An 11,506-nucleotide genomic window follows, 5' to 3' on the forward strand; every position below is an offset into this window, starting at 1 on the left:
TGAAAGGAAGGAGCAGCCCCAGGACTGGGAGCTGGAATCTGTTCATCTTTAATTTGGGGAAGCAGGAATTGCTACAGTGGCTGGACCAGCATTAGCCACTGGACAGTGCCAGGGAGGCCTCAGTGGGGCGAAAGGGGACAGATGGGACATCTGACATCCGTGGGACATCTATCTGTAGCTCCCTTTGTTATAAATGGTACCTCTTTGTGTCTCGGTCTCAAAACTGGAGGTTAGACTACGCTCGTGGTCTCTAACCATAGAAGGATGGAGTCATCTTTCAGTGCAAAGAAATCCCTTGATTTAATAATTTTTCATCAAAAATATGGGTACACAATATATACTTCATGTACATGGTTTTCTGAGGTTGATATCCGTTGGTTTTTGCTTCATAGACTGTTTTGGTGGAGAGGAGGGTGTGTGTGTTGAAAATTTGTATGTTGAACCAGCTAGTTGGTCTTTTCATGATACTGGACTGGAAATGCGTATGACAAAGTGCAATTTGAGTTGAGATTTCAGCTGTGAAGTACCTTCAGTGGAGTGAAGCAGTTTGCTAATTGTTTCAGGTCTTTGCTCAAAGCAGAAACTAAATATTGCTAGCACCAGCAATGTGTGTGGTGTTCTGCCTCTTGCTTGCTAATGTTACATTTTTTTTCACTTGCATGAAAAAAGCAGCCTAGCAAATTAGAAATACTCAGTAGGCATTATGCTGCTCTTAATTATGTAGGAGCACAGATACTATTCACAACAGTAATAGGAAAACTACTGAAGCAAATGCGGCAGGCTTACATGCCAAATTAAGGTCTCAGCTCTTGAATGTAACTAAATTTGCGAGTTGATACTGTACACTGTAAGCCTGGGGGTCCACGCTTCCCTGAATAGTCCCCTAGCTTTAGTGCGTGCAATCCCAGGATGAAAACTGTATTTGCAAGTGAGTTCATACACGAGCTAGAAGCCAGGGGAATAATTAGACTCTGCATTGAGATTTGGTGGCATGCTTCTGGATTTCTGTTCTCCCCCAAGGAGAATGTGAATTGCTTCTGTTGCACCAGACCTGCGCAGAAGTGGATGCACAAATTGCTGTCACGGCGCGGCTCTGGCTTTGTAAATTATACATCTTGTGGCTTTAAACTGATCCAGGCTCCTGGAGTTGCTCTTTGTCAGCTTGTTCATGCAGCTTACCAAGGTTCACAGCCCTGAGATGTCAGGAGGGGTGTGCCAACAGACTGCTTGTGAATTTTGGCAGAGTGCAAGACCCAAGAGTTAGAGAAAGCAATCACTACACCTTTGCATAAGCCATTTGGACCACAGCATCTCTGATTTGTGCATGTTTGTTCTTCCTGTAACACCTGGGTTATTACTTACATGTTAGTTAAAGCCTAGCAGGTGTTGGAGCCTTTATGAGGTTTCAGTGTGTGCTTGCTATTGTCTGGTGAGGATTATTTGGTTTATGGCACTAAGGTAGCCACTCTTACAGTTCTCAGTGTACAATCGTGGCACTGGTCAGTTTTCTCATTTGCTGATGTAGGCTTCGTTTTCATTTTGTGGCTGAGGTCCACAGCAGACAGCATTGCCTGGACATAGTCCTGGAGTAAATCTATTTTCATTACAGCAGTGCCTGCCAGGATTTCTTAACGTGAGGGCTCCGCAGTGGAATGTACTTTCTGCATTACCTATCCATAATGAGACTTAAAGTATGAATGAAATAGGACTTTAATTGCTAAAATGTCTCATGGCAAGCTAATGGGAGTATGCCTGTTAGGATTGAGGTGCATGTGCCTCTAGCATGCAGCTGGGCACAGGCACTAAGACTTTTTGAATGGAAAAACATGAAACAACTTGTTCGGATTTAAAGATATTAACTCTAATCCTGGATGCCCAGATTGCTTTTCTGTGGGTACCAGGGTACATATATCATTCCAGACCCTTGTGGGCTTTGGATGCAGTGGATCTAACTCACCTGAGTTAGATGGACACTGGCGAGAGGTGGTAGTTCAAATCTTGAAAAAGGAGATTTGTCTTGAATGCAAGTGGAAAGGCAGACTTAGCTTGCTGATGTTGTAGTTAAGTCAGATAACCCAGAAACATGCAGATGTATTTTCTACGGAAAAAGAATTTTAAAAAGCGGTGGAAAGAATGCAATAAAGCAGGCTAGGAATGACAGCTAATTTTACTGCCTGTCTTGTCCTTATAATTCCAGGACATATTTGCAAGTTTTTGGGCTACTGTCAGGGAACCTGTGTGCAGGCTCGTGTAATTGAGATGAAATATCTCACTGGGCTCAGTCTTGAATAGCATGTATTTTGTGTGCAGTTACTAGCTCAGCTCATTGGGGCTCTGGATTATTTTGTGCTGATTGTGCAAGGCTTTCTTTGTCAGAGAGGAGCTCTGTGCCTAGGTATGTGCGAGAGGAATCCCTCTGGAAAGAAAGCCTTATTTTTAGAATTGGAAACACTATGTAGCTTGAGTATGGTCTGTCTTTTGAGATGCCTGAAGCCTCTCAGAGAGTAACTGTACACCTGCTTAATTCCTCCCAAGCTGGCCAGGAAATGCTGACTCAGAGAGACCCAATGCAGTGGTATCTCACGATGGGTGGGTGAAAGTGGCTTTGCCTCTGATTACGTAGGGTCAGTTTACCCTATTCTGTGTGATTGAAGCAGCCCCTAAGGTTGGGTGTAGGCTTCTGGCTCTGAGGCCTGGTTTCATTTTTATCTCAGGCTCTTAGGCTCCTAATGTGAGTAGCTATAACGCTGGTTTCAAAGAAAGTAGGTGTGACTGGCATCTGGTTCCTATTTTGTCCTCTGATAACATCGTATTACCATTGGATTTTTAAAATACTTCTAAGAAAATAATATGGCTGTGTATACTTGCATTTTCTTCCTCCTTCTGGGCACAGGAAATAAAAAAAAAAAAATTAAAAAGCTGAAAATCCCTCACCACGTGGAACAAGAAAGCTCTTCAGAAATCCCTTTTGCCCTTCAGAAGTGGAAGTGGTCTGGAAAGTGTCTAGTCTTAGATTCGAAGGGAGCGCACAAAGACATGATTATTATTAAGCTTCTTTCCATCTATTTTCCTTCCTTAGTTATTGCCATCACTGCTCTACGTGCATGGAAATTCCCTCATGTTAAAGAAGTGCAGATGGAAGGCAGTTGTCAAACTGCTTTTTGCGCTTTCGAAAAGCATCTCGGTCAGGGTACTTGTTAGACTACCTCAGAAAGGACCTTGTTGGGTTTTCAGAGCTTTATATATGACCTTAGGGCCTGGTATTTCAAGAAACACTTTCTTGTGGGGTAGATTGGGAGAATTAAAGGGACTCAATAATAGCTCCATAGGGACACAGAGCTTTATTGCTCAAGCCACAACTGGCTGTGGGACAAAGCTAAACCTTGCTTCAGCCTGAGTTTCTTACAGGAAAAAAGCCCACGCTTTTCTGGTACCTGCATGTCTGTTATGCTGCCTTTTTTCCCCATTTAGAGGGTGTGTTTGTCACTGCCACTCCTAGTTCAGCATGAATGGTTTTGTGGAGCTCTTGAGGAAGACCACATAGTGTTAAGAAATATGAATCTCCCAGGCCCTTGTAAGTGTGTGAACTGCCAATATCTAGGAGGTGAAGCAAGTTGTGAAACCTGCTTTCCTTATCTGACCCACTGGGCAGGCTTCCCAAAACCTCTCTGGAATAGCTTCTGAGCTGAAAGAGATGGGCTTCTAGCAATTGCTGCAAGCTTCATGTTTTCCTTGGTGGATAACATATTTGGGAAGGAGGCGGCTGAGATGGCTGTAAGGTTTCTGTGGCTGCTGGGGGAGGTCCGGTAGGATATCCCCCCTCACAAAATGGTATGCCATGTCAAGATGGAAACTGGAGCTTTGTGAACTGATGTCTCCTGCAGTTTGTGTGGAGCTACTCTGGCAAAGCTGTGGACTTCCTCTTTTTAGTGCAAATAAATTGCTCTGCGTTATTAGCTTGTTTCCTTCTCTTCTGCTTTGCTTACCCTCAGACAGCTTCCTGGGGAGTTCTTCTAGGTGGGGCAGCTGAGCTTATGGCTCAGATACGGGCATGCCGCTGTGCTAGACTTGGTGTAGTGTGGTGAGGCTAGTACTTGCCTGGGACTGAACATGGGAGCTCTCGGCTGGAGGGGCTCACTGTAATTGGTTTCACACGAAGCTCTTATTTTCCCCCAGTGGCTCCTCAGCTGGGAGGAAAAGACTGTTTTTCTGCTGACATAACGTCTATGCGGTGTCATGCTTGTCAGCTGTTAGCTCCACTGCTGGTTCATCTATTTAAGCTCATGTTTTGGTTTCTTAAAAGCAAGTGGAGCAGTTAAGAGTGATGGTGTAGTGTTACTTAATGTTTGCTATAGCTGCCTTTACAGAAGACCCTGTTGCTTAGTTGTCTGGTTGAGGAAATGCTTTCCTTGTTTACCCCAGGCGAGACCTGCAAGTGTTTCTGCTGACAACCTGCCTTAAAGCTGTAACTTAAGCCGGCAATGCCACCTAGCCACAGGATCTTGTTTTAGTTTAGGTAACCATGCGAGTACCAACGTTTATAGCAAATTCAAACAGGTCCTGACTGAGTTGCTTCTCATTCTTGTGCAGGACAGACCCCCAGACAGGATCAGTCATGTATGTACATGCTGTATCTGGCTCCGGTCAGACGCCCCCAAAGCGAACTCCTTACTGTTTGAACTTTCTGCTTTGACCATTTTTTTTCTCTAAATTCTGAGCTTGCAAAACATACATTCTAATAGTGTTGACCTTAGCTATCCTGCTATAAACGTATGTTACCTCTGTATAGATAACTGTATGTCGGTCTCTATAAAAATAATACAAGAAACATGCACCTTGGATGGGGGGGGAACACCCATCTTCTATTTTGGTCAGACTTACTGGATCTTTTTCGTAGCTTACAGCACTTTTCCTAGTTATTGCAAATCTTTTCTCAAAACAATTGACACCATTATTCTAGGACTACTGAATGTGCCACGGGACAAAAATAGATATCCTTAATATTGCAAATGCGTTTTTTGCCAGAGGGTGGCAGCGTGAAAGGGTTTGCACTTACTGTTCTGGGAAGGGGAATGCCTTTTGTCTCAGCTGGAGAAGAAAAATGCCATCTGCTTCACAGGCCACTTAGCACATGTACCCAAATAGCTCCACCTTCAGCCAAATCAGATGTTGAACAAATCAGAAAAATAAGGTTTGGGGCTTGTGGGTTAAATTGAATTAAGCTTCAGGACTGCCAAGCCAGTGACCTTCCCTGACACAGGGAAAATATGCATTGAAGAAATCAGTTATTTATTAAAATACAAACTGAATGCATGTGGGGGGAAGAGTTAAATGTACATAAAACCATCAAGCTTTTGGAACTGTAACTAAAGCACTTAATTTAAATAACACTATTCAAAAGAGTTCAACTAGCAAACCTGTGGTCCTCTTATTGTACTAATTCATAACGCAGCAATAAAGCAAAGTATGTATTTTTCCTACTTAAATGTATTCCATCAGATTGTGTTGGTACAACCTTTAGAATATTTATCAAAATATTCATTGTCTGCTTCTCCATTCAGCTTGCAGAGGTGGCATATATCTAGGCAAGAAACTGAAATATGTATTTAATTTCCTCTTATTACCAAATACAGTGGTTTTATTCTGTCTGTAAGGCATTGATCTAGTACTTGCATGTGTTACCATGTGCAGTGCAAACAAACCCACCCAGTTTTCATATAGGAAATAAGGAACTGTACTGCAGCACAGTGTTGGAGCTCCAGCTGTTGGCCAGTCCCCTGTTACTTGCTCTTACATGGGCACAGGGGGAATTTGGATCCGCAGGCTGCTGGGGTTGGGTTTGTGTCTGGCTGTCACAGATTTTTGGAACAGCAAATGCAAAGTGACCTTCCCTGTCCTGCTGTGCCTTTCTCCTGTGGGCTGTGATAGTCTGAGCAGGCTCTACCCACTGTCAACACGGTGCTGCTCAGGTAGTCACTCCACACTAAACTGCTTTTCTCCCGTCCTGTGCCCTGGAGCAGGGGACAGTGGAGGGACTTAGTGTTAGAGGTGACAGAAGTGCACTTGCACGTGGAAGTCATGTCAGGCATGGTTTGTGCAAACGGAGGTGATAAATGGCTGCCTGCCAAGCAAGAAAAAGTTTGTATATAGTCTTCTCTGAACCATGAGCAAAGGGTTTTTCCAGAGGCAGTGGTTGGCAAAGCCTGTGCAGACCTTGGGAGGGCATATCAGTAATGGTGGGTGAACAGGCCTGCATGTCAGCGGGAAGCTGCTGCAGTCACCCGGGTGATGCCTGCAGCAGGCAGAGTTATGGGAGCTGTGAGGGTGAAATGTGGCCAAATCCTGCATCCAGATGAGTCCCAGTGAGAGAGTTGCTGTGGCTGTCCAAAGAGCAGGAGTATCAGGAAGAGGAGGCAGTGGGATACCAAAAGCTTTTAGAGGGAAAGTACAAGAAATTAATGCTTGAGGGGCTTCTGTTAGTCCTGCTAGGAAGTGAAACATTTCTCTCCTGTAGAAACTTAACTTGCTTGAAGGCTATCTCCACAGGTGGTGTGCCTATGAACTACATCTGTGAAACTTCTGTGCAGTCAAGACAAACTTAGCCTGTTAAACACAGCTGTCAGTGTGTCATGCAATCCAGGCCACTGGGACAACCAATAAATGCCTTAAATGCCACCATGACTGTAGCCAGCACTGGCAGCAAACAAAGTGGAAATGGTGTTTCTTCAAGGGTTTTGGCATTTGGAAAACTTTTCCTTTCCAAATGGATTTGCTTATGTCCTGTAGGTGGTTGGTGTCAACAAGAGCAGGGCTCCTCTGTGTGATGGGATGCTCTGGGATGGACCCTAGCACAAGCACTGCCCTCATGAGTAGGGCACAGGCCCATGGGGATGCAGCAGCAGAGCTGGGCGCGGGTAAAAGGGTCTATGAAAAGCCTCAGACAAACTGAGGGGGTGGACCAGCGCCAGGATCCATCCAGAGGTCCAGACAGGAACAGCAGGAGTTGGGACTGTAGGCAGTGTTGCAGCATGGGCCCAAGGGGTCACCTGAGAGATGGGGCCAGAGGCAGGGCTGGAGACAGACCCACCTACCTTATAGCTCAGGCCAAGACTGGGTGTCCAGCACTGAGCTGAAAGGGAGTCCCTGGGCAGGACTGCAGGTGGAGGCCTCTGCTGAGGCTGCTCAGGGCAATTAAGGTCTGTTGGTACCATTGGGGCCCTGCTAGTGTGTAGCATGCTGATTTTTGTGGTTCTGCACTCAGCCATCCTCTTCCTTCTAGTGGTATCTTCATTGATTTTTCCGTATGCTGATGCTACCTGGAAAGCTTGCTGTTCCCCGAGCTTGTAAGAATGGGAAATGTTTTCACAGATTAATATTGATTAGGCAATGAAGTCCTGGTTTCTGACTTTCCACATTCAAGCAGTGTTCTCGGTATCACTTGGAAAAGCAAGGACAAAAATATAACAGGCAGCCTTTTCTGTTGCTTACGTAGGTCAGTGCCCCTATTTAATGAAGTCTGAGATTTCTCTGAGCTTAACTGCATTTTGACAGGAGATAGTCTTTTGAGGGCAAAGCTCCTTAGCTGAAGATGCTTTTGAGTTGTTTATCTACTCTGGTTAGGACTCTCAGCTGAAGATAATTGTTGCAGAAATAAATCCAGGTTTACCAAGTGAATTGTAGTATGCAATTTGGCAACTGTCAGCTGAGTCCTGTCCTGAAGCTTGTTTCCTTGGCTAATCCTTAGCTGGTCATCTCTTATAATTGGATCAAACAGCTCGAATACACAAAACAGAGCTGAGACAAAATGCCAGCCTGACAATTGATCACAGAAGTCTCTTCTCAAACACTGGTGGTTGGCTCTGCCAAGTTTATTATGCTGGGGACTTCTGACACTTTCCATGTGATGTACTGCACAGCTCGATGCTTTGGGATGAGACACCTTAAAAGCAATGGTAAGCTTTCTCAGAACTCAGCTGGGCTTTGTGCTCATGAATAAAATATTTCCTTCCTTGTTTTATTTATGCATTTTGTGTGCTGAGACATGAGTGGTGACAGAAGCAAAATCAGGAGACTGTTCTGTGAAATAAAAATAGGTTTTATTTCTATGGCTGTCAAATGGACTGAAGTTATGCACCCCTTGTAGCAGAAAATAGCTGTTGCATGCAGGGCTGTGCAAGTGGGGAATGTAACGCTGTTGCCTTGTGACAGGCTGACCAGCTCAAGTCAAGCTTCAGCGGCTTCTGGTCTTCTGTGGATTGAGTTGGGGTTGAGCTTTCTGCAGTCCCTTGGGCTGTCTTTTCTGTCCTTTCTCTTGCATGTGGCCCCTGGGGTCCATTGAAAGACACAGAGGCCAGGTAGGGGTGCACTGCCATTCCCCACCAAGGAAAACACCCTCACTGGAGGAGGACTGGGTTAGGAAACACTTAAACTGGAGATATGTAAATCTTGATGGGGATGCACCCACGAGTACTGAGGGAGCTGGCAGATGTCATTGTGAGGCCACTCTTGATTGCCTTTGGAAGGCCATGGTGACTGGGAGAGGTTCCTGGGGACTGGAAGAGAGTAATTGTCGCTCCCATCTTCAAGAAGGAGGATCTGGAGAACTACAGGCTGACCTGCTTCACATCAGTCCCTGGGAAGGTGGTGGAGCTAATTCTGGAAGCCATTTCCAGGCACGTGAAGGACAAATAAGTGATTGGGGGAGTAGTATACTAGTTGTTAATTACCTAGGGGATGGGATGCAGCATCTCCTCAGCACTTTCAGACAATAAAAAGACCTGGGGGGAGTGACTGGTACACTACATGGGTTGGTGCTATTCAGAGGGAGCTTGACAGGCTGAAGAATTGGGCAGAGAGGAGTCTTGAAAGTTCAACAAAGGACAATGCTAAGTCCTGCCCCTGGGGAGGAATAATGCAGTGCACCAGTACTCACTGGGAGCTGACTGGTCAGAGCAGCTTTGCAGAGAGGGACCTAGGGGTCCTTCTGGACAACAAGCTGAGCAGGGGCCAGCAGTGTGCCCTTGCAGCAAAGAAAGTCAGTAGCCCTCCAGAGCTGTATTAGGAGCGCTGCCTAATAGGTCAGGGGAGGTGATCCTTCTCTCTAGGTGTCTGCAGTGAAAGCAGGATCCAGCTGCCAGCTCCTGCTGTCGCTGAGCACTGTCCCAGTGGGAGGGTCAAGGCCATGCAGGCCAGGATGGGGGGGCTCCAGGGGCTTGCAGAAGAGATGGCCAGATGCAGGGCAGATATCATGAGCTGCCCTTGACCCACAAGAAGGTGATGCCAGCCTGAAAGTGAGGGAGAGAGCTCAGGTGGGGGCAGACAGGGGCTCCCTCTCCTGCCTGTGACTGCAAAGCCCCTAGAGCAACCCCAAACCTCTGTGACTTACATTGAAATTGGAGAGACACTGAGGGAGCCCAGAGGCAAAAGGATTGCTAGAGAGGGGCTTGGGGCACATGAGAAAGGAACCAGTCACTGGCTAAGGCTGATGGGTAAAACAGAGACTCTGAGAGATAACAAAATGAATATGAAGGACTGTGTGGACCATTTGTGTGTCTCTTCAAACCTTCCACTAACCCTGGATGTTGGCTTTACGAAGGCCCAACAAATAGCCCCAGCAGTGGGACAAGATAAAGCTACCAGCGGAGAGGCCATTTCTTACTGCTGTAGCAAACCAGCACTTCCCCAGCAGCAGCGTGGACATGTCTTACTGATCCTAACCAGTGCCCAGGGCACTGTGCCTACCCTACACCCGCAGATCTGCAGGTAGGGTGAGAACCTTTTGCCAGAAGTCACAAGATTCCAGCTTGCCCCCTTAGGACAGCCCAGTCTGCAGTCCTAGGCCTGGACAGCATTGTCCTCTTTCCCTGGAGCTCTGCCTAGGCCCAGACCTCAGCTGTGCCAAGGGTACTCATAGACGTCCGTGCCAGAGACTGTGTCCCCATTCCTCCATCCCTTTTTTTAAAATTTACAGTGCAGCTTGACCAAAAATCCAAGTTATCTTACTGCTCAGCCATTCTGATATTCCCGTAGAATTGCTCCTTAAACACATACATATGCATTACATTAAGTACAGATACAAGGCTTTGAAAAAAAAACACCCAGAAACCAACCCTCCCAAAAAACCCAAACAAACAAAAAATCAAAACCAACCAACCAACCACTGCAACAGGCTATGTTTTTAAGCAATGCTGCTCATTGGAGTTTGCTACATGTTTGGGAAGATCAGTTTGACAATCTCCAACAATATGTATGCAAGGATTTCCACAGCAAGAATTTCGTTTAATGTATTCTGTATCTATACCGTTACTGCAGTGTCTGAGCCACTAATTATTTAAGTAATGTAAACACAGAGCGTGTTTCCCTGCATGGTTATTATTGCTGTAGATAACGTTTGCAGATTATCCATCCTCCCAGGGCTCCCCAGCTGGGTTCTCCTCTTACTTGTGGGACATCTAGTGGCAGAAAGGAGACTGGATTTTGCAAGTCAAAATGTTCTTTAGAAGTGATTCCTAGTTAAAAAACAGGGCTCTGAAACCTTATTGTTGTCTGTATGTTGCTTTATAAGGTTGAAATAATTGTGTGGATTTTAAATATGATATTTGAAAACGGTTTTGGCTCTTAGTCACAAAAGTAGTTTCTGTGGAAGCAGCAAGGACAAACTGCAACTTGCTTTTCTAAGTGCTGCTCTGCTGAGAAATAGCTTCAAGACTTGCTGGAACAGTTTTCCCTGAATAAGATTGCTCTTTGTTCCAGCTTAGGTTTGTCTCATTTATGACACCCAATTGCTCCTTCCAGAGGCTGTTTATACCTTTTTATGTTACATTGGTGATGTTTTTCTCTCTGGTATATCTACTTTTGGCCATGAGTTTCTAAGAGCAAGTGTGAGGCTCCTGAGCAGTTGGAACAGATTTCAGCCTGGCTATAAGTATTGTGGGAGTGAAAGTGAGTAGTGAGGGAGGGGCACAGGAGAAGCTCTTTTGTTCATAAGTCTTTCTATACCTGCAGGATATTCAACGTATTTTTGGATAGCCTCTGCTGGAAATACTTTGCAGAGTCACAGAATGATAGAATGGTTTGGGTTGGAAGAGACCTTAAATATCACCTAGTTCCAACCCCCTGCCATGGGCAGGGACACCTTCCACTAGCCCAGGTTGCTCAAAGCCCCATCCAACCTGGCCTTGAACACTGCCAGGGAGGGGGCAGCCACAGCTTCTCTGGGCAACCTGTGCCAGGGCCTCACCCCCCTCACAGGGAAGAATTTCTTCCTTAGATCTAATCCAAATCTCCTCTCTTTCAGTTTAAAACCTGTTACCCCTTGTCATATCCCTACACTCCCTGATCAAGAGTCCCTCCCCACCTTTCCTGTAGCCCCTTTCAGTACTGGGAGGCCACTCTAAGGTCTCCCCAGAGCCTTGTCTTCTCCAGGCTGAACCCCCCCAACTCTCTCAGCCTGTCCTCACAGGGGGGTGCTCCAGCCCCTGATCATCTTCATGGCCTCCTCTGGACC

The sequence above is a fragment of the Strix aluco genome, chromosome 6 (genome assembly GCF_031877795.1).
Source record: "Strix aluco isolate bStrAlu1 chromosome 6, bStrAlu1.hap1, whole genome shotgun sequence".
NCBI lineage: Eukaryota > Metazoa > Chordata > Aves > Strigiformes > Strigidae > Strix > Strix aluco.